General features: G+C 40.4%; 1 protein-coding gene across 9 annotated transcripts in view; it reads right to left on the bottom strand.

Moving 5' to 3' along the window:
- The window catches only part of CNTN4 (contactin 4), a 521,364-nt gene that overhangs the window by 32,463 nt on the left and 466,416 nt on the right, over positions 1 to 22,485 (bottom strand). The gene's annotated exons all lie outside the window — the stretch shown is intronic.

The following is a 22,485-nucleotide window of genomic DNA, read 5'->3' on the forward strand; positions in this document are numbered from 1 at the left end:
GCTTCAAAACCGTACAGAGTAAAGGTATATCTAGCCAGATTAAGCACTTTTATGTTTTCAGTGGAAAGCTAAGCATGGACCAATGGTCACGTAATCTAACCCCTGCAATGCAGAAATCTCAACTAAAGCATCCGTGACAGATGGCCATCCAAGCAATCTCCAATAATAATAATAATAATAATTTATTATTTATACCCCGGGTCCTATCCTCCGGTTCGGGTCCTATCCTCTGGAGCAGGAGAAAACAAGCTTGCTCCATCTTCCATGTTACAGCTGTTTAGATATTTGAAGATGGCTATCATGTCTCCTCTCAGTCTTCTCTTATCCAGGCCAAACATACCCAACTCTCTCAACCGTTCCTCCTAAGGCTTGGTTTCCAGGCCCTTGATCATCTTGGTCACCCTCCCCTGCAGCTAAGTAGGTGTTGAGCTGTTCTGCCTTTTCCCTGTCGCCCAATAGCATCTCTCCATTTTCACGTGCCCAACAAATTATTTCCTGAGAATGCATTGTGTTTTGGTAGCAAGACCTCTGCGTTGTGTGGCGTGTGAAGTACAACTGTGGTTAAACTGAATTAAACAAGGTAAGAATAGGCAGATGAAGGTGATGGACTACATGGAACTGGCGGAAATGACTGGCAGAATCCGAGACCAGGGAGAAGAGTCGGTGGAAGAAGATTGGAAGAAATTTAAAGTTTATTTACAGAAACATTGTAAAATTAAGGAATGTTAGAAGGATGTTGGAATGAAGTTATGTGGTTTTAGCAGAAATGTTATAAAGGATTAAGAAAAAATAGACTGTTAATTGGTGAAAGAAGGGAAAGTAAAGTTACATTATATTAAGATAAATTATAGGACAAAAACTGGGAAAGATGGAAAGGATTTGCTGAAATAGCTAACCGAAGTAAGAATACAAAAAAGGGAGGTGTGAGGAGGTCAAGGAAACAAGCAAATGAAAGATAAGTTATGGGAAGGTTCGTTGTGTTTTTTTTTAATTGTTTCTATTTTTCTGTTTTTTCTTTTTCCTTATTGTGATGTGTTGTCTTGTTTTTGTGTAATTTGGTGTTTTCTCTTTTTTCTTTTTGTAACCTTTAAAACTTTAATAAATATTATTTAAAAAAATAAACAAGGTAAGAATAAAATATAACCAATAAATGTGTATTTTCAGTCTTTATAGAATTTACAGTGTGTTGCTGGTGACAAAGCAGTAAAAGTTTTTTAAATGGCAGATTTGTGCAACCTTAATCTGCATGATGATAAAGTATGGGCCCTATCTTTTTGAAACTGCTCTCACACACTTTGTTACATGTTTAAATATTATATTAAACCTTTACAACCCAGAAGCATATGGTACCATGTAGCAAAAACTGAATATTCTGCTCATATAAATAGTGAATTATTGTAAGGAGTGTCTAGTCTTAGAGTCTAAACAGAATACACTGCCGTGGTTTCTCCAATAAGAATCCCAGGAAATTATTTTATTAATAGATACTATTTATATCTAGCCAGTAGACACACAACCCAGGCAGCCAATGATATGTTATAAACATGAATAATGCAAGTATAAGGGAGTCCCATGGACTGCAAGAAGATCAAACCTCTCCATTCCTAAGGAAATCAGCCCTGAGTGCTCACTGGAAGGACAGATCCTGAAGCTGAGGCTCCAATACTTTGGCCACCTCATGAGAAGATAAGACTCCCTGGGAAAGACCCTGATGTTGGGAAAGATGGAGGGCACAAGGAGAAGGGGACGACAGAGGACGAGATGGTTGGACAGTGTTCTCGAAGCTACCAGCATGAGTTTGACCAAACTGCGGGAGGCAGTGGAAGACTGGCGTGCTCTGGTCCATGGGGTCACAAAGTGTCGGACACGACTAAACAACAACAACAACAAAGGGTGGAACTATATGGTCTAAAAAACTTATATCATGTTTTCAAAGTGGAAAAAATGGGAGCTATATCTCCAAATAGAAACTTCATGCCAAAATCTCCCTGCACAGTGTATAGTGGAATGGACGACATGGCCTGGCCACGTCATTAGGCTGAGCATCTCTCCATCTGCCCATCAATAGGCAGTGATGCAGACTGGGAAGAAATACACCATATAATGACAGAAGGACTCCAAGTGACTTGTACCACACCTTTCCAAAGTGGGTACATGACACAGAGCTGCTATTTCACCAGTACGCCCAGGTTTCTTCTAACATATTGTTCTCACCTATGGAAAGAAAGGAAGTATTTGATGAAACGTATCAAGAGTCCTTGGGCCACCCTACTACATATTTACTTGATCTCTTACGTTCTGTTGTTCTCAGCAACCCCTTCTAGGTTTGCTGGAAGTCTGCAATAGAGATGGCTACATATTACCTCCAGTATCAGAAGCAATATGCCACTGAATATTAGCTAGCAATATAGCATGCTATCTTATACCAAGGCAGACCTGTGGTTTGTCGGTAGTGTCTACACTGATTGACAGTGGCTCTCCAGCATTTCAGAGAGAGGTCTCTCCCAGCCATACCAGGAGATGCTGGGGATTGACCTTGGAACCTTCTGCATGCTCTCCCACGGAGCCACTGTGAAAACAGAATGCTGAGCTAGATTGGCCTCTGGTGTATATAAGAAGTTCTCAGTAGGGCTCTCTTTAGATTGTTAGAATCATGCCATTTCTGAACATTTGTTTCCCTGACATCCCTTTGTAACGAAATACCATGCAGGGTGTCAGATAAAATTAGGACTTTTAAAACCTTGGATGAGGCAATTGTAAGTTCTACCAAGGACTTAAAAACCGATTACAGACAATTGGATGAGTTTCACTGTATTTACAAAGGAAAAGTACACCAAGGAAAGATGAGATTCGAGAGGCAACCAGCTCTTTCTTATCAGGGTCTCTCTCATCTATATGGGTCTCATTCAAGCCGACGGAACTTTAAGGGCAGGTTTTCTGACGAATTCCAGGCGACTCACAGCAACCTCTCAATGATTTGCTGTATTGCTTTAGGCAAGTAAGTTAATTGCAATGCTCCTCACTTTCTTTTTCAGCACAAGGAAGCAGCATTTATCCACTTGACGTGATTTAATGAGACCCGGTTAACAAATATGAACAGAGGAATAAATTTCTCTAATGATTTTAGGAAACAGAAATGGCTTCGGTTAGACATCTAGTAGAGAAGAGGTCCAGAATTCACCACTCAGTACATGGATTCCAGGTATAATTCCTTTGTCATTACAGAAATCCACTCCTTTCCCTACCCCTTTCAACTCTTTTCTTAATCAATACCAACAAAACTGCAACATCGACATGCTACAAATACTCAACAAAGGGGAAACTGTGCTATGTGCATTACATTACAGACTGAGTCTGTTAAGTTGTGGGCGAACATAGCAGACGACACAGCGATTTCTCCAGAGCAGCTCTTTATTTGTAAGCTGGACAGAACTGAAGAGCAAACAGCTCAGCCGGCCTGCTTTTATAGGCAGCCGGCTGTCAACATTGTAGCAACAACAATCCAGGGTTTCCCGCCTAAAATAGCTGACGTGGACCTGAGTGAAAACTATCTACAGTATCCCCCTGCTGGCCCAGGGTGAGAACTTCAGTACATAACAGAGTCCATCCACATTATCATTATCCTTTAACCACAGTCATTTTGAGAGCCAAATTGGCTACCTTAACATGTGATCTCAACACATGTTGTGTCCCTAGATGGCCGATACACTTGGTCTTCTCCAAAATGTCAAATACTATAAATGAGATAGATGACAATAAAAACACTATGACTGTACTGCCATACCAATGGAAGGGTTTCTGATCCAGTGGGTGTGTCCGTAATTTAAGTAAGGGGGAGAAGATTTTTACAATTCCCCCTCTCCTGTAGCCCTCTTCACAGCTCCATCCAGAAAATCTGTGTGAGCTGCAGGAGGAAGCCGAGGTGAGGAAAACTCACCTCCACTCTACATCCATTAGAGAGCCTCCACTAGATTAATGACTATTATATGAACAGAAAAACACAGTTGGCTGCAACCCTTCATCTTTACAAGGGCTACTTAAATAGTACACAAATTATTCATACATACTCATTAAATGCAACCATCCATTCCTTGGTTTGTCCTGGACTGTTGATTTCCTGAATTTTGGTAATATGTAGCCACAATCTTTTTGAAATTTTATGTTATAAGAAACTTCATTTTTACTAGTATCAGCCTCTAACTTGTAATATGCATAGCAACTTTACATCTGGATTCACGGGGTCCCTTCCAATTCTACGATTCCATGAATGAAGTATTCCAACTTCATTGCAGCAAGCTCTATATTTTGCAACTGGAAGGTTTGTTTGTTTTTACTTCTTTGAGATGAGTTTTGAACACCTCGTCCAGCTGAACTCAACAAATGCACGATGTCTACAAAGGCATCAATTTTTTTTAATTCATTAATGTTTTGTAAAAGCCAGGCAGAGATAAAGTTTGACATATTGCATTTCTGTGAGTGGCTGAAACAACCTGATGAAAAATGACACCAGAGTGCAACTCTGATGAAACTTTTTCTAGTCGTATTCATCATGAGCTTAAGCTTTCTGCAAAGCAATTTACAAATCACCCCCAAGGAGAAAGCTTACCAATCTGTTTTCAAGGACTTGAAAAAGTGAAAGATATATTTAACGACCTTACTGTAGCAGCAAATGAAAAGTGCAATAGAGAAGTCAAATAAGGGTAGCCAAGTGTGCCTGGGTGTTATGAAGCCAAATGCCAATCACACATAAGACATCTGCATTTGTCAAAAGTATTAGTAAGAATGAGCTATTTAATTATGGCATCTCCTTTTATGGAACCCAGCATCATTCTGGTTATCTTCCATTTTTTAAAATCGGCTTTCCCGGCAAAAAGTCACTCTTTAGTGTTCACACTAAGCAAACATCAGTTAGGGATTTCTGAGGATTGCCATTTGCTCTGATTGAGCTTTGAGAGTGGATTTTCATAGGGAAAGCTCTGGAGCAAAAAGGGCTCTCGGACCTGAGCTTTAAAGTATAGTCCATACCTGGAAAGGTGCGTGTGGATAAGCCCTTAGACATTCTCTGTTGCTTCAGAAGATCTGTGAAATAATCTTCAGAAATAAACTTGCAGTGTAAATATCTCCTCAAAATGAAAGGTGGCATATAAATTCGTTTACAAATAAATAAATGCTGAGTACATCAGAAAACACTTCTGACTGCACTGTTCTGTTTTAATATCTTTATGCGGACTAGTGTATGGCAAGCTCCCCATTCAAATGTATTTGAATGCATAAATTAAAATAACTAATCTTAATCCCCTCTTTTACAAAGGCCTTTTATGAAAGCCCTCTTCTTATCTCCCAGCTACCTTAAACTGCTTTACACCAAGGATATAACCAAAGAAGGAATGGTTCCTCTATTCCTCTTCCTTCTAAAGCAATCCTGGCAAGAGGGGTCACACAGCCAGCTGTAGCTATAATCTATCAAATTGTAAACTAAACAGGCTTTGCAGCTGGCAAAATTGGATCCCACCTGCTCATGGTGATGATTAGATATTCTGCCTGTTTACACAATTGCTTACCTTGGGAAAACAACTGTTTAGCTCATCTCCATCCCTGATTTATTGAGAAGCAAGGTTTCAAGAGGTAAACTGAACGGAGAGTTAACTCCTGGCAAAATAAAGGACTCTTGATTTACTTATCTTTCATCCCAAATAAATTACGATGTAAACAATGATAGGCTTGGTTAGACAAGCTGTTGCGTTCCATAAAAGCATAAAATAACCTAAATGATCCGAAAGTCAACAATTTGTGTGTGTGGGTAAAATACAGTGGAATTCCTTGCATTTATGATATATAATTAAGCTGGAGGAGGGGAATCAGAATCCCTAATAACTGAATTTTTTTTTTTGTATTTATGTCTTCTCTTCCAGGAAATTTTATTTTATTTATTATTTATAAAAGTGTTTATATGCTGCCTTTAGGGGCATAGCCCACCCAAGGTGGCTGGCAAAATTAAATATGTTAACATCCATAAAACTAAGCACACCAATAGCAGCCACATAACAGTCCATTTAAGATTTCAAAGCTATACACGACAGTTAAAACAAATATAAACAATACATGTGATGGCAGTATCAAGACTCAGGACATCAGGAGCAGTCCCTAGACAGGACTTAATTATTAAAAGCAATCCAAAAGGGAAGTTTTTAACACTCACTTAAAACTTTGCAGCATCGGAGCCATGTGCAGCTTTGTAGGAACATTTAAAATCTTATGAACATTCTTCTAAGTATTGCATTGTATACTGTTGTACTCAGTAGTCCTACCAGGGTGCAATTTTTGCCATTACTACTCAGAAGTAAGTACCATTGGATTCAATGGGGCTTCCTGCCAGGTAAGCAGAGTTAACACTCCAAGCTTAAACTGTAAGATTCCTAAAAAGCTCCCTTCGTTATGTGTCCCAGAACCAAACTGATCTATAAGGTTCCAGCTCTTCAAAAGAGACTATAGCTCTCTTAACTGTAGGTGTCACTGGAAGATCAGAAGAGTTTTGCTTCTGCCTCTGTCAGCAATTTCTGTATTGCAGCTCTAGTTCTTATCCAAAAAAGGAAACAACAGCGCTGTTTACGGAGCAGAGGATTTTTGCATTGCATGACAACAAAAGCAGCAACAAGGCATCTGAGCTACATTTTAACTCTCTCTTGGAATCTCAAATCTTCCAAGGAGACAATAGACATACATTTCACTTACTAAGCAAGAGTGCAATTTCTCTGCTGCAATAAATAAGCACACATGCAAGCCAGAGTTGAGAATTAACACTGGCAAAATGCTGGCCCTTTTAATTGGCTCTAGCAGCTCCTGAATAATCAGACACACGGTTCCTGGTGGCTTCGTCTTCTCTCTCCCCCCAGCAAACCTCACTCCAAGGTGAGCAATATCTGAGAGGAGATAATTTTATGTGCCAAAGCCATTTCCTTCTCTTACCAATGCTTCACTCATTTCTACCTTTGGACAAAGCCTCAAGAAGAGATGTAAAGTACCTAATTTGTGCCATTTAATCCTCTTGTATCTGTGTTCTGACAGAGCTGCTGTCAGGATTAAGCCCTGTGGGACACCTGCTGAGGCACCCACTCCAGGGATGACTGGGCATCCCTGTAACCACCTGGCTACCTTCCTGCCCCTTGCTGTCACTACTTAGTCATCTGCGGTCTCCTGCCATATAAGCCATGACCAGAATATGCTTTGCACTTCCACTCTGGGTGGCTGGGTGGACAGAGGGCAAGAAAAGCTAATGTGCACGGGTAAAGAAGAGAAGAAGAAGAAGAGTTTGGATTTGATATCCCGCCTTTCACTCCCTTTAAGGAGTCTCAAAGCGGCTAACATTCTCCTTTCCCTTCCTCCCCCACAACAAACACTCTGTGAGGTGAGTGGGGCTGAGAGACTTCAAAGAAGTGTGACTGGCCCAAGGTCACCAAGCAGCTGCATGTGGAGGAGCAGAGACGCGAACCCGGTTCCCCAGATTACGAGACTACCGCTCTTAACCACTACACCACACTGGGTGAAGATAAACCCATTCAGCTTGCCTAAATGTCCGATCCTCCAAAATCTTCATCCAGCACTTTGTTCTACTTTGCAGTTCTCCATTCTGGCTGATTTACAGGTGTATTCAAACTTCAGCAGTTATACAGCAGGACACCTGAGTCTTGTTCATAAGAGAAGCACATTCCACAGGGACTATTCCTCCCTTGAAAAAGAACTCAGCAGCTAGTAGGATAGAATGAGTTAGGTGCAGATTACTTGGATATGCTTGTTATGTTTATTTTACTCAAGCTCTTCCTTTCCAAAGCAAAAAGAGTTGGAATGGGTGACATTTGCCAGCAGCACGAACACTGCAGTTGTCACAAAGCTGCAATGATTTTCTTTTTCAGAATTACAAGCCACCCAGCTGCATAAGTCTGTGAGTAACAAATCATCCAATTTGAAAACAAAAAACCACCCTGGTTTTATATTGATTGTGTGTCCATTAGGAGGCATTGTTTAGAATAAGCAGCTCTGCATTGTCTTATTTGCTTGTTGTAGATCATGCAGAGCTGTGTTGTGTCATGTTAATCTGGAGTACATGACACAGTGGGACACTTATCTGCTGGGGCCTGAAACCAAGCAACAGAAAATAAATCACAGCCTGGCACTCAAAAGGCAGGTGCCTTTTTCAACTCCGGCTCCAAATGTAATAAAAACAACTACAGAGTGAAACAGGCAAAAATAACAGAGAGAGTGCAAGAAGCAATTGGGCAATTTCAGAAAGTCCAAAATATCCACCATGATGTTATTGTAGATAGTTTTAAGGCAAGTAGTGAATGAGAGTTCCAGTTACAATCCAGGTTGTTTTTCTGGTTTGTTTTCAACTATGCAGAATCCATGGGTGGGGGTGGGGGCAATGCCTGTCAATTTAAATATACAAGGATGATGCTTGAAAAGAACATCAACACGAAAGGGATATGTTGAAACTCAACTGCAGTCAGAAATATTTGGGGCATAAGCACATTGGGGGTAATCCTACTGATTTTAGGGAGAGATATCTGAGCATCATAGCCTCCAATGGTCCCATTTCAACTTTGACTATTAGATGACTCTTTCTGCTTCTCTCAGCCCCTCGATGTCAGGAGTGAGCCAGCAATAAATCACACAGAGTAAGTGAAGTTAACTCTTTATTAGAAGAAATAAGATCTGCTCAGGAGTGCCAGGCCTAATGAGCACAGCAACTCTTCTCAGTAGGTCTTACACCTGAGAGGCAGGTGTGAAGACTGAAGGCCTTCCCGCAGCTGCCTAACTCTCCTCCTCCCCTGGGTCTTCTCAAACAATCTGAGACTCAGACGGCCTTTGCTCCTCCCGCTTCATGCCTCTCCTGGTCCTGGGGGACCAGCGGGGAGAGGAGCTTGTCAGAGCAGAAGAGGAAGACACCCTGGCTTCTTCACCAGCCTGACTCATCTCTGCCTCTTGGCCTCCCTCTTCTCCTGCTTCCACTTCTGCTTCTCAGCTTCTCTGTGCCACATACTCTTCCTGCTCACTAAACCCTGTTACCTCTTCAACTTCCGACATCTCCTCCTCCCAGTCTGCTCCTGTCCTCCCTCTGACCACTCATCATCGTTCCACCGCCAATCCCTGGGCTCTGAGGCTTCTTCCCTTGGGAGTTTCCCGCTGGTTTCTCCCATCTCTCCTTTGTGTCCAGCCAGTCCATGACACTCAAAATAGCAGGAGCTGCAGCAGCAGAAATTTGCAAGGCTGGCGGATTAAAAGAAGGGAATGCTTTCTGGCTCCCATTGGATCATACAAAGAACCCTCTGGATCAGACCACAAAGGCCTTTCTAGTTCAGCATCCTCTTCCCACAGTTGCCAGCCATATGACAAGGGAAGCCTGCAAGCAACTGTTGAGGGCAGTATGTTGAAATTCATTGGGAAATACATTGTAAGTCACTTGTGTAACAAGTGACCAACAAGTTCAAAAATAATAATAATTGCCCTCTCCTACTGTTGTTCCCCAGGAATGTCTATCTTGAAGAAATCCTGCCTCGCCCTAGTCCACTGTACGGTAAACTGTTTGAAAAATTGACTGCTGAGGGAGTAAGGTGAAAGGGTGCAGCCAAGAAAACCAAGAGCAGCTGTTTTCATTTTCTACTTGTGGCACATTTGAATGTGGAGTCTCACTACTGCTCATGAGGCCAATAGGGAGGTGCCAGTCTCTGCCACAAGCCCCAACCACATATGTGGAAGAGTGACCACGTTTTCAGCTATTTTAGCAGTTGTGGAGGACACGCTTAAGTCTCTGGCTGAAGTCAATGGGACATTAAAGCACTACATTTGGAGGTCTGTTCACATGACCATCAATGGCAGGATGGGCATGTGGAAAGTATTTTAAGCCTGCACATGCTTCCCAAAATGGTTCCCATTGTGAAATGGCGGTGTGTACTCTTTCCAGGGATAAAGCTTCTTCTATATAAAGCAGGCTTCACTGGCCTGATGCCATTTGTATGTTTTCGACTACCAACTCCCATCAGTCACAGGCAGAACTACACACAAAGTATTCTGGAACATTTCTTTGGAGGAATCTTTAGGCTGAAACTCAAATGTTTCAGGTTTCTAATGACAGTTTGTTAGCCATCTTTCTTTCAGAAAATAACTCCATTTCTCATTTTATGTGAAAGGACTATTTCTCCCTGCCCTCAACACTTAACCGCAGAATTAGTATTTGAGGTGTACTGAAAGGATGTTGCATAGGTATTAAAGAAGTTCAAGGAAGGATACAATATGGCCAGACATGAGGAAGTGATGGTAAATGAAGTACTAAGGGTGAGAAGGAAGAAATGAGATTTGAGCACAATGTATTCATTTAACCAATGCTTAATGTTAATGCTGTTCTCTTAACACTTGACGGTTTTGTTCGTGTGTGAGAGAGAGTGTGTGCATTGTGTGTGTGTGTGTGTATCTGAAGAAGTGTGCATGCACACGAAAGCTCATACCAAGAACTAACTTAGTTGGTCTTTAAGGTGCTACTGGAAGGAAAAAAATTTTTTGTTTTGACTATGGCAGACCAACACGGCTACCTTTCTGTAACTGTGTGTGTGTGTGTGTGTGTTTTAATGGCCAGGGGCTTTACACTTGCTTCTTTTTGCTATCTTTTTGCAGTTCTATTACTTTTTCCTTATAAAAGAGTTTTGCGCTGCCTTCAAACATTTTGATAATGGAAGCTACCAGAATTGCTAAGAAGGGTTCCAAAGCATTGTAGGCATCCAGATGGTTTGAGGGGGAAACAGCAAACCCAGGTTAATTGCCAGGCAGGTGACAGTGGTGGCCTATGGAACTGAAAGAAAAAGAACAAGACGGAAGTGCCTAGGATCCAGGGGTGTTGGCAAAGAAGTAGTCACTAATAAAAATGAAAATTGTACAGAAGCAGTAGCTGACAGAAGAAGCAATGACAACAAATTGGGTTGGGGTGGAGGAAGCTAAATTCTCTTCCAATGGAAGAGATTTTCAGGAAATGTTTCCACCTCCCAGTTCCAAAAATCCCTATTTTTTAATCCAGAAAATGAAATGGAAAAACTATTCATGCAGGACATTTCCCCCATTATTCTTATGGAAATTTCAAGGAGCACAGCATTCTACTATGACTCCGATTTCTCTTCTCGCACTGAAGCCATTATATTGATATAACCCAGAGATCCTAGTTTTCCTGTCCTTCTACACCATATTTTGTATAATAATTAATCTAACTCTAACTTTGAGCAATTGCTGGGTTGAGCAACATCCAGGCAGAGAATGGGCAGACCTTCTGGTGGCAAATACAGCACTTAAGCCATTTGCTGTGAGCTGGAAAGGAATGATACCATGTAGGCCAAAGCCATTTCAGCACATGAGGGGGAAATGGGTTTCTACACTATGTGGTGCAACCGGGACCAGAATGAATAAGAAGGTAATTTCGGATTTAAGCATGAATGGTCGGGTGGAGAGGTTTATGTTTACCAGATGCTTCAAACAAGCAGAGCAGACAAAAGGACACAGAAGGCTGAATCTAGTGCCAGTGAAAATGGACATGACGCTCATTTACTCGTGGCCAAAGGAAACTTACTAAGGTAATATATATGGCTGACCACAAGTTTTGGTAGCTTTTTTTGATGTCATAAATGGGGGTTCTCTTTGCTAAGATTTTCATCCTTTTTTCTTCTTTACAAAAAAATGGCCCTTCCTTCTTATAGTGCAATATGAAGTAAGTGCTGTTAAAATGGTTAGGTTTTGTACTGGTGATTAGGAGAGAGCGGGTAGCCTTAATTAAAAATATTTTTTATGCTGATGACATACAGCTCTTCTCCTCCATAACATCTAAGCCAGAAGAGGCTCAGTATGATAGGGAACACTGTCTGGGTGTAGTGGAGGAAGGCCAATAAACTGATATTGAAGCCTGGAATGACAGAGGCCTGGTAGGTCCCAATTCTGATCCCTCAGAGGACTCCACTTCCTACCTGTCTCCACTGGGAAAACTGTCCATGTATTCCTACTCTCTAATTCCTGTTACAGCTTCTGATCCACAAGAGGACCATGACTCTTATTCCATGAATGCTCAGCTTAATCAAGAGTCTTTGGTGAGGTGTTCCAACAGTCTGTGTTGTTAGGGGTCAATGACTGATCTCAAAGTGGCTTGCAATTCATCAGAGACCACATATGATATCTTTGGAATCTGATTAACCTTCTCTGCAAGATCCCCATCATTTCAGCAATGACAGCAGATTATTCCATTCTTGAAGAGATGGATATTGGCTAGCTTTAATCAATAGCCTGTAAAGGATGACACCTTGAATTCGCCGGGTTATCCATAATGCCTGCAACAGACACTCTTCGGGCTTGTCATCGTGCCAATTTAATTTAAGACACTCCTGAAATGATGTGTGTTCTGTTTTGCTGCTAAAGACATAGTGACACAGAACAGTAAAACTGTATACTTTGTTTTTATAGGATAATCAGGCAGCAGTGTGGTTGCTATAAAAGAGCAAATAAAAGTTTTGTCGAGTGACAAATTTTATTGTCATTTCCAGACCCCATTCCATATTATTCTTTTTGTGACATCGGAATGTGGGAAAACCAGACTCAATAAGATGGCAAGCTGTTTTATAAAGCGGCGATTAAAACGAACAGCCATTGTTGCTGTTTTTCGGGAGGGGACCCTATTTTTTTCTTTTCTTTTGCACTCAAAGGCTTCCATGTGTTTACTCTTCACTACCATCACTGTGAGCATCCTTCTCTGGCACCGCCTGATGCCGTTCCATTTTCTAATGTGCTTTCAAATTTAAATTAACCTTCATTTATTATTCAGCCATACAAAGAACACATATTTCAGTGTGCAGAATTGCTGTCTAGTGATTGAATGCCTTGTCCCTTTGCTAGGAGACAGGAGGTGTTGATTTCGAGGAGGGAGGCTCTTACATCAAGGGCTGACAGTTTTGAAAATCTGCATTACAACTTCTATATTTACTGCAGGGCAGTGTGGTAATAGTATGCACCAACCTGGCATTCAAGAGAAGCACCACTAGCCTGGAGGGCTGATTGGCAAGGCAGCCCAAGTCTTGCCCGGTGGAAAAGGAACCAGGAACCCCCTTCACCATAACTCCCTTTGCCCAACAGACACATAACAACAACAACATGAACAAAGCACACACACATTGCTGCTCTGTCATACAAACACAGACTCCTTGGACCAATAAAATGCAACTCGTGCACAAAATAGAAAGTGCATGCAGTGTATATGTGTAGTGCTCAGCAATCATAACCACAAGCAAAGCACAGTGGTATATCATATAATTTGTATGCATAAAGTCCTGGGTTCATTCTGTGGCATCAGGTAGGACAGGGAATGTCCCTCACCTGAAGTCACAGAAAGCCACTGCCAGTGATTTCTGAACTCAATGGGCCAGTTGTCTGATTCAGTATAAGGTTTCCTATGTTTTCAACTAACCAAACAACATCGTCATTGCTTTCACAGTAGATCTTATACAGACCCTGTCTTTCACCCAGGCAGCAATGTTCTGCTCCTTCACCCTCTCACCTCTCACTTTTACCTTGTAGAACTGAACTAACCCTTTGCCCAGACTCTCACTCCAGAGAAATGCTAAACCTAAACATGTGAAGAAGAGAGAGGGAGAAAAAGAGAGGGAGGGGGAACAGCCTTGCTCTTTGGTGTCCCAAAGAGTTGATGAGGATTCTGAAAAAGAGGCAGCAGAAGGAATACTGAAGACTAGGTGAATAGGGGGAACAAGGTATTGATAGGGGGAAGCTGTAAGAGTCAAGCCAGTTGAATAGTCTGGGATAAATGGAGGTAATTTAACAAGCTACTTTTATCCCCAAGTCTCATGTTGTTGCAAAAGATCTATATCCAAAGAGGTGGCAGTGAACAAGGTGTTCTTTAAGACACAGCTTTGCAGAAGTGGTGAATTTGAGACTTCTGAAATCAAAATTGCAGGTAAAAGAAGACTCGGAGTAAATTAGAAAGACCTATGCAGAAATGGTTGCCAGGGTAGCGGGCAGTGAAGTACCCAACTTGGCACTGCTATTGGGGTGTAAGTATGTAAAGCAAGCAGCAACTGAGTGAAACGTGTGCCTCTAGGTCTCTTTTAAATTTAAGTTTCTCATCGGGGTGGCTGAATTTGGAACCTGAACATTGGATCTTTGTTTATTCATGCTATGAGTGCCTAGTCCACTAAATCAAAACAGATCTTAACATGTCTAAATGTAGAAGGATTTGTGTTTAAAACTTCCACAATAGTCTCCAGAAAAATAAAAGCCTTGAAATCATATTTACAAAATGAAGATGAAAGAGTCTATCAGCACTACCATTTGGCAGGGTAGTCAGAGGATATAATAGTTAGGCAGTATACAACTAAATAAATGTGGAAGCAGAATGACTTCCACTGCAGCAACATGACCTTCCTCACCTTTCCTCTCCCTGTGCTGTCCCTAGATCTGCTCCAGAGTGTTAGGGGATTCCCCAGAAAGATTTAGGAGTGCACAGGGGGAGGAGAGAAGTTGTTGCACTTGAGCAAGGCACTACTTTGAATACAGCACAGTTGGTTCACCACACTGCCTTAGCCTGTTTCTACAAAACTTTCCTAAGTAGTTGAATAGTTGCGTAACGTATTCATATAAATCAATAAATGTAGATATTACCTCTATTTTGGGAATGGCTCTAGGTGAAAGATATAAAAAAATGCAAATATTCAGAATATATAATAAAATGGATTTTTTAAAATAAAAAACCCCCAAATATTCAGTACACCAATAAGCACCAATATTTTTATTAATCTAAAACAGGACTTTCAAGAGAGCTGCAATGTAGGTTCACATCACATTGGTTTCAAATAACTGCAGTTTGGACACAGAGATTCTGTTGTGTCTGTGATATTCAAAAGCATCTCTCCCTTTGAAAAAGACTGACTAAACTTTGTTCTGCCCTCCTCCTCGCCCTATACTAAAATGAGTTTTGGTTATGCTCCATAAACTACTCAAACAATCCATTAAAAGAGCTCCAGAAATTAGAACAGTGGAATACTGTAAGTGACTTTAGTTATTCATCGGCTATTAATCTTCTCAGCTCAGGGTCATGTTTTCCCCGTCTACAGCATTTTTCACAGTACCTCCTGTTGTCCAAAATAACAGAGGCCCCAGAAACTATGACAGGGATCAAACCAAACATTTTAAAAAATAACTTTGTACGCCACTTATTATGTACAAATGTTTGGTTTGGAATTCTTCTATAATTGTCACACTCAGAAGAAAAGAGTTTGGACATATGTGTGCCTCTCAGGAGAGTTAGAATGGATCATAACCAATGAATGGTGCACTTAATATCATTGATATAAGTGAGTATCATTAACTTCCTCAGCCATAGACAACTGAGTCCTTTTTATATGTTAGTTTGTACAAAGTAACCTATACATGTTAAAACTAAGAAACTGCTTCACAAGTGATCTAATTTGATTTTATTCAAATGTCGCCAAAATAATTTTTAAGATTTTTGTATAACAAAATATTTAAAACTTTGTATGCATACATACATAATGAATGTAATTATCTCATTGGTTGGAAACTACAATTCCAGCCTCTTACTCAGACTTTCCTACTCTCCAATCCTATTCATATAAATGCAGAAATGTCAACAAAGTTCAATGGGACTTACTTCCAGGTAAGTTTGTTTAGAATGGCAACCTGCAAATTAAAACCCACTGAATGCAACAGGACATGCTTTCTGAGCAGATAAGCACAACACTGTGCTACACACCTCTTTCACATCTTAGTTTGCCCTACCTTTTGAGCAAGTACGGCTGGTTCTCGAATATCATTATCCAAAAGATAAGGAAATATTTAAAAAACCATTAGATATTTTAAACAATTGTATGCACAAGGGCCACAGAATGAGACTAAGATCAACCAATTTCTGGAAATTAATGGATTACAAAAAATTTCACAAGAAAATAAATTATTATTGAATTACAAAATATCGGAACAAGAGGTGGAAGGTGCCATCCAGAATATGCAATTGGGCAAATCTCCAGGGCCGGATGGGTTAACCTCCAAATATTACAGAACGATGAAAGACTATTTAATTCAACCGTTAAAGGAGGTTTGTAATGAAATTTTGGAGGGGAAAAAAGCGCCAGAGTCGTGGAAAGAAGCCTTCATCACACTTATACCGAAAAATGAGTCTGAAAAGACACAACTTAGAAACTACCGCCCCATATCCCTGCTTAATGTGGATTATAAAATTTTTGCTGATATTCTAGCGAAGAGATTGAAAAAAGTATTGGCAGAGATGATACATAAAGACCAAGCTGGCTTCCTCCCCGGTAGACATTTATCGGACAACACGAGGAATATAATTAATATTCTGGAAAAGCTACAAGTGAATATAAATTCAAAAGCAGTTTTGATATTTATAGATGCAGAGAAAGCTTTTGACAACATTTCTTGGAATTTTATGAAAAAGAATCTTCAGGGGATGGGAGTGGGGGAAAAATTCGAAAATGGTATAGGTGCGATTTATTCAGAACAAAAGGCTAAATTAATAGTTAATAATGTGGTGACAGAAGAGGTTAAAATTGAGAAAGGGACACGACAAGGCTGCCCAATTTCCCCATTGCTTTTTATTTCGGTCCTGGAGGTGCTGCTGAATATGATTAGAAGGGACCAACAGATCCAAGGTATCCAGGTCGGAGAGAAACAATATAAACTTAAAGCTTTCGCAGATGACCTAGTTTTGACATTGCAGGAGCCAGTTTCTAGCACTAAAAGGGCCCTGGAATTGATCCAGGAATTTGGTCAGGTAGCAGGCTTTAAATTGAATAAGTTAAAAACTAAGGTCTTGGAAAAAAATTTAACGCCAATTGAGAAAGAGAAGTTTCAGAAGGAGACAGATTTATTATTGGTAAAGAAAGTAAAATACCTGGGGGTGAACATGACTTCAAAAAATGTTAACTTGTTTAAAGATAATTATGAGAAGTGTTGGATAGAAGTGAAAAAAGATCTAGAAATCTGGTCAAATTTGAAGCTTTCCTTACTGGGCCGAATTGCAGTTATTAAGATGAATGTATTGCCGAGAATGTTGTTTTTGTTTCAATCATTGCAGATCATAGACAAGTTGGACTGTTTCAAGAAGTGGCAAAGAGATATCTCTAGATTTGTCTGGCAGGGCAAAAAGCCCAGAATAAAATTTAAGATACTTACGGATATAAAGGATAGAGGGGGATTTGCCCTGCCGGACTTTAAGTTATACTATGAAGCAGCAGCTTTTTGCTGGTTGAAAGAATGGCTACTTCTTGAGAACACGGATATTCTAGATTTGGAAGGGTATGATAATGTATTTGGGTGGCATGCATACTTGTGGTATGGTAAGGTAAAAGCGCACAAGGCATTTAAAAATCATATTGTCAGAAAAGCATTATTCAATGTCTGGATTAAATATAAAGATTTATTGGAGAATAAAACGCCAAGGTGGTTATCGCCTATGGAAGCAAAGGCCCTGAAAAAACTTAACATGGAGACAAATTGGCCAAAATATTGGGAAATTTTGGAGCAGGAGGGTGATAAACTGAAATTGCAGAGTTATGAGAAACTTAAAGATAAGGTGCGAGATTGGTTACATTACTTTCAAGTTAGAGAGGCTTATAACTTGGACAAGAAAATCGGATTCCAGGTGGAAAAATCAAAATTAGAAACAGAACTGTTAGAACCCAATGCCAAGATACTGTCAAGAATGTATAACTTGTTGCTGAAATGGAATACTGAGGATGAAACAGTAAAATCTGCTATGATAAAATGGGCACAAGATGTCGGACATAACATTATGTTTGCTGACTGGGAACAGTTATGGACCACTGGAATTAAATTCACGGCATGTAATGCCTTAAGAGAGAATATTATGAAAATGATGTACAGGTGGTACATGACCCCAGTCAAGCTTGCAAAAATTTATCATTTGCCCGATAATAAATGTTGGAAATGTAAAGAAACTGAAGGTACATTTTTTCACCTTTGGTGGACATGCCCTAGGAGATGATCTACAATGAAATGAAAAAGATATTTAAGTATACCTTTCTGAAGAAACCGGAGGCTTTACTCCTGGGCATGGTAGACCAATCGGTGTTAAAGAAGGATAGGACTTTCTTTATGTACGCCACAGCAGCAGCAAGAATACTTATAGCAAAGCATTGGAAGACACAAGATCTACCCACCCTGGAAGAATGGCAGATGCAAGTAATGGACTACATGGAAATGGCAGAAATGACCAGCAGAATACGAGACCAAGGAGAAGAGCGGATGGGGGAGGATTGGATGAAGTTTAAAATCTATTTACAAAAACACTGTAAAATTTTTGAATGCTGATGACATTGAAATGAAAAGAAGGGGTTCCAGTAAGCAAGGATTGGGGAAGTACAATATGGGAGGGAAATTATATAAGGACAAAACTAACAGAATTAATTTGCTGATCAACTTCAAAGTGGAATACAAGAAAGGGAGGCGGGTGGAAGTCAAGAAAATAAGGTCATGAATGATAAGAATTTGAAAAGAGGTCTTTTTTCTTTTCCTTTTTCTTTCTTTTTTCTTTTTTTTCTGTTAATCTTTTTAATATGTATTGTTCTTCTTTGTATGGTTTTTTCCTTTCTCTTGTTAAATTTAATAAAATATCATTAAAAAAAAAAAAAAGAAAGAAAAAAAAAGAAAAAAAAATAAAAAACCATTAGGTAAGTTTCATAGCTAATCTACTCTTGAATTTTGGAAGACAATCTCGCCACGGTGAATTAAATGCTACTACAGTTTTCCTATGGGACGCAGGTGGCGCTGTGGGTTAAACCACACAGCCTAGGGCTTGCCGATCAGAAGGTCAGCACTTCGAATCCCCGCGACGGGGCGAGCTCCCGTTGCTTGGTCCCTGCTCCTGCCAACCTAGCAGTTCGAAAGCGTGTCAAAGTGCAAGTAGATAAATAGATACCACTCCGGCGGGAAGGTAAATGGCGTTTCTGTGCGCTGCTCTGGTTCGCCAGAAGCGGCTTAGTCATGCTGGCCACATGACCCGGAAGCTGTATGCCGGCTCCCTCGGCCAATAAAGCGAGATGAGAGCCGCAACCCCAGAGTCGGGCACGACTGGACCTAATGATCAGTGGTCCCTTTACCTTTACAGTTTTCCTGCCAGCCATTAAAAAAAATTAAGTATCAAGGACCACTGTTAAAGCCAATGATCATTGCACACTTTAAAATAAAAGTTATCTGTAGGGATGTCTGAAACTTGCAGGGGAAAAAATCCCCTTTCAGTTCAGGTCTCTCATCACAAAGCAACAGATCCATATAATAGAAAATCTGTCCATCTCCAAAGGAAGTAAGTAGCAGATGCTAAATTTAAATTATCAATATTTAATGCATTTCAAGCTAAAATATGCTCTTTATGAGGGCTTATTCAGTTTAGTCAAAATGTCCCGATCCAACCATAACTGCGTAGCTCATGCATAAAGGTAATTTGTGCTTTTTCTTGCTCTCTGCTGGCTATGCAAGATGACTCTGGGGAAATCTGTTCAAATGTTGTCCTCAAGTCTACACTCTCCTCAAGTTTTAAAAACATGTTTAATGGTGATCACTGGAAAGTGGGGTTTGTTTGTTTTTACCATCAGCACTATGGTATTACAGTGCTATAACACTGTTTAATTTAAGTCAGATTTCATTAATATTTTAATACTTAAAATATATATATATCCAGAAAAGTGTTTTGACGCTAATTTAAATATTGATAAGTAAACAGTGTAGTGAAACGGTGTCCACTATAAAAGATATAATGCATGGATAGGCAAACTAAGGCCCGGGGGCCGGATCCGGCCCAATCGCCTTCTAAATCCGGCCCATTGACGTCCAGGAATCAGCATGTTTTTACATGAGTAGAATGTGTCCTTTTATTGAAAATGAATCTCTGGGTTATTTGTGGGGCATAGGAATTTGTTCATCCCCCAAAAAAAAATATAGTATGGCCCCCCACAAGGTCTGAGGGACAGTGGACCAGCCCCCTGCTGAAAAAGTTTGCTGACCCCTGATAGAATGTGTCTGTGCAGAACTTCAAATGGCCTCTTGGATGGTCTTTCCCCTTCCTCACCCAAAGCAGCTATGCATACCCTCTGGTGTGGACAGAACACAGTGGGAGGAACCTTCAGAAAAAGTGAAATGTTCCCAATAGTGCAGAAAGTCAAATGCAATTTATTAGCACTTATTATGGAGGAGCAATAATTAGGAGCCACCTGTATTAAAGTAGCATACATTTATTATCTATCTATCTATTCATTATCAGTCTGTTCTTTACAATCTGGTGTAATCAAGAAACGAAATCCAGGAAGGAGCTATGCAGACGGGAGGAGGAGGAAGAGGTGACTTGAATCACTGGGGTATTAGGTACTAGGTTTAGTTGCACCCAAGCAATGTTGACAATTACACTCCTCTATTTTCTGCTTTATAACAGAATGGTTGCTACTCACTTCTATGAAAGGAAAGGTGCTGCAGTTAAGAATACTACTGTGGTTAAGGGCAGGGGTCAGCAAACTTTTTCAGCAGGGGGCCGGTCCGCTGTCTCCCAGACCTTGTGGGGGGCCGGACTATATATTTTTTTGGGGGGGGAATGAAAAAATTCCTATGCCCCATAAAGGCATTTTAAATTAAAGCACACATTCCATTCATGTAAAAACATGCTGATTCCCAGACCATCCGCGGTCCAGATTTAGAAGGCGATTGGGCCGGATCCGGCCACCGGGCCTTAGTTTGCCTACCCATGGTTTAGGGTCTCCTCTATCCTTGACTTTTTATTGGCTTACACACTAAAGGTCATAAAAGACACACATTTTGTTAGCATTCAAGGATGATTAAAGATGTATAAGAAACGTACAGAACCTCTTCCTCCACAAGGGTCAAGGTAATTTAATTAATAATAATAATAATAATAATAATAATAATAATAATAATATTCATTTGGTTGCTCCAAATGAACTTTCTGTGTCCTGCTCTGCCCTTGCTATCCATAGCATAGTTTTATATATCATGCATTTATTCTCTCTCCTCTCCTAATGTGAAAAGAGACTGGGGGCATACACCACACACTGGGGAGAAGGTAACGGGAATATTATTCCGTGACCCTCTCCAGGTTTGCCATAATGTATAACTTGGCCCTAACAATAGCTTAAATCCATAGGCAAGAACTACCATTCACAACTATTTTTATTCTGCTATTCCAGGTCCTGGCATATGGTGAGAAAAGAAACAACACAACTAAAAGTATACTAGAAACCTCATTATGAAAACCTGCAAATGCGGATGCCTTCTCTGTCTCCCTTACGATTTACTGATTTGATTTACCATCTTTTCCGCCAGCCTGAATTGGTACCAGGAGGTAAAACTTTTTGGTTGTATCCAGGCTTCTGTCCACAAAAAACTTTTGAAGGGGGAGTGACTTTTGCCTATTTCGTTTCCATGTGAAGCTTCCAGTGCCACTTCCACACTGTTCAAGAGGGCTTTCCAACCCTCCAGAGAAGCTATTGGGAGAGGGATGTAGGAAGAATTGGCAAATGTTGCCTCTACTCTTCTCCTGGCAGGAATGAATCTAGATGCAAGCTGCTGCATATCTACACGATTAAATAATTTGTGATAAAGAGGCTTGGCAGAAAACATTACCTGTCCTCTGAGGAGGTTGTTCCATCGCCTCACTACACCCTGGTGTTGTCTCCTCGGGTGCAAGGACAAATTAATTTTAATTCCAATCTTAATTCAGAGAATCGTTTGTCAGCAGCCTGAACAACACTATCCTTTGCTTATGTAATTTTCATGCATCTGCTATATTAACAAGTTCAGCCATCTTGGAAGCCAGAATGTACAACATCTTACAAGATGACCATAATGCGGGATGAGGAATGTTCCGATATGATTCACGGCTTTAAAATGAGTTGTATGAAAACGTGAACATTCCACTTTTTTTTGGAAGCGTTTCTAAAACACTTTTCAAATGGTAAGTGGACAATTAGGCTTCATTGATTTTTACTGCATACCAAATTATCCATGTTGTTAAACAGCTTGAAGCTACAAAGAAATACACCAGATGGAGTGGAAAAGAAGGAGAAATCAAACCATTTAACATAGAGAGGTCCGCAGAGTTATTTCTTATTGGGAGAGAAAATTACTATCGTCATTTTCAGCACAGACTGCTGTTCACGGGGAGATTTTGCCTTCTGGCTGGGTAGCAGTAGCATTTCCACTGGTGCCCTGCAACCAAAGTGTTCCTCTAAAAGCAACAGCTGCCCCTGTGTTTTATAATTAGGATGCGAGTATTAGAAGTGCTAGTTAAAAGTTCCCTTAGAGAGATGACTTTATAACAGCGATAGAATAAGGCCATGGTCCTCAAGCTTCTTTGATGCTGCATGGAAAGATGCTGGCTCGCTGTGCTTG

Source organism: Podarcis raffonei, chromosome 2, assembly GCF_027172205.1.
Source record: "Podarcis raffonei isolate rPodRaf1 chromosome 2, rPodRaf1.pri, whole genome shotgun sequence".
Classification (NCBI taxonomy): domain Eukaryota; kingdom Metazoa; phylum Chordata; class Lepidosauria; order Squamata; family Lacertidae; genus Podarcis; species Podarcis raffonei.